General features: G+C 44.7%; 1 non-coding gene across 1 annotated transcript; it reads right to left on the bottom strand.

Annotated features, from left to right (window-relative positions):
• Window positions 1-1,208: 1,208 nt before the first annotated feature.
• Trnai-aau lies at window positions 1,209-1,280 on the bottom strand. Its single transcript has one exon. It is a non-coding gene; the product is annotated as a tRNA-Ile (tRNA).
• Between the last annotated feature and the right edge of the window lie 491 nt (window positions 1,281-1,771).

The following is a 1,771-nucleotide window of genomic DNA, read 5'->3' as shown; positions in this document are numbered from 1 at the left end:
GAAGCATGTGGCTCACACGCCGATTTATCGCTATCGAATGAGGTGAAGCCAGGTACGGGGATCCTATGCCCAAGAGCAAAGGACGTTAATTAATATACTAACAGCAGAACGACGGCAGTCCAACAGGGTCTTCAGTGCACATACAGACAAGTGGCGGAACCTATAAAAGTACTCTCCTGTAGTATTTAGTCGGTGGAAGAAATAGTTACCTGGTTGCGCATGCTCACAGCATTTGCAAACATTATTGCACAACTCGCAACAGGTATTCAGCCTTCGATCGGTCGCAGAACATTGCGGCATTAAGATAAACAAAATAAGAGATGTTTTGGGAAAGGAGCCCATGGAGGAAAACTGCACATTTAAACTATACTTGCCTCTTCTGTCCTATATACCGTTTGTTCACCAAAGACCAGTGCTATAATGTACACTGGTGTACACAACGGCTGTCCACGTGTTCTATGTTCCCTCTAAAGACGGTGTTCTGTAAATTGTCCTTAGCTTCACTTTTCCTTAAAGTTTACCTACAAATTAGTCACATCTTAAGTTTTTATTATTTTGTACTTGCGCTCGTAACTATTGATAATAAAATATGATAGTAACTGTAGTCAAAAAAAGGTTCACTTGGCTCTAAGCACTATGGGACTTAACATTTGAGGTCATAAATCAGTCCCCTAGACTTAGAACTACTCAAACCTAACCTAATGACATCACACACCTCCATGCCCGAGGCAGGATTCGAACCTGCGACCGTAGCAGCCATGCGGTTCCGGACTGAAGTGCCTAGAACCGCTCGGCCACAGCGGCCGGATTTCCTAATCGCTTACAGATATGATTTTATGTATATAGTCTGAAAATTTGTACCACGATCCGGAATCGAATCTGGGTCTCCTGCTTATTAGGCAGATGTACTGGTTACTAAATCACCTTGGCACAGCAGTTCACACAAACTGCACAGATTACGCTGGCATCCTGCCTCCTCGTTGCAAATTCTCACTGCCACCCTGCTCTGCTTGAAATTCGCCCTTACACATGAACAAAATTGCCGAGGCTCTCCACATTCTGGAATAGCACCTCAGCATCGTAGATGGAGGATTCAACCTGAAACTCAGGTGCATGGTGTTTATGAAATGACACCATTTCAGAGACTTTTCTAGTCTCACACAGATACGATTTTCTGTATATAGACTGAAGCGGTGAGTGAAAATTTGTGCCAAGGCTGGGAATTGAACCCAGGTCTCCTGCTTATTAGGCAGATGTGCTAGCCACTAAGCGACCTTGGCACGATGGTTCACACAGCCAGAAAAGTCGCTGAAATTGTCCTTTCATTTGTATAAACACCTGCACCTGGGTTTCAGGCTGGATCCTCCATTTACATTCGATGCTGAGGTGCTCATCCAGGATATGGAGAGCCGCAACAAGTCTCTTCATGTGTAAGGGGAAATTTAAAGAAGGCAGTGGTGGCAGTGAGAATTTACTACGAGGAGGGAGCCGCGCCAAGGCAATCCATGCAGTCGTGTTAACCGCTGTATCAAGGTCGTTTAGTGGCTAGCGCACTTGCCTAATAATCAGAAGATCCGGATTCAATTTCTAGTTTTCGTAAAAATTGTCACTGATTCAGTCTATATGTATATAAAAGTCTAATTTCTATCCCAGGATTAGACACTGAGCGGAATATCTAGTTAGCTCACTGGAACCAGGTGTTCAGGAACGAGGAACTGCTGCTGCTCCCCGCACGTTCGATGTGGACAACTGTCTCCGGATTGACTCTTCT

The sequence above is a fragment of the Schistocerca piceifrons genome, chromosome 4 (genome assembly GCF_021461385.2).
Source record: "Schistocerca piceifrons isolate TAMUIC-IGC-003096 chromosome 4, iqSchPice1.1, whole genome shotgun sequence".
NCBI classification, from domain to species: Eukaryota; Metazoa; Arthropoda; class Insecta; order Orthoptera; family Acrididae; genus Schistocerca; species Schistocerca piceifrons.
The sequence above is the reverse complement of the archived record's forward strand: the minus strand, read 5'-3'. Positions and strand labels throughout refer to the sequence as shown.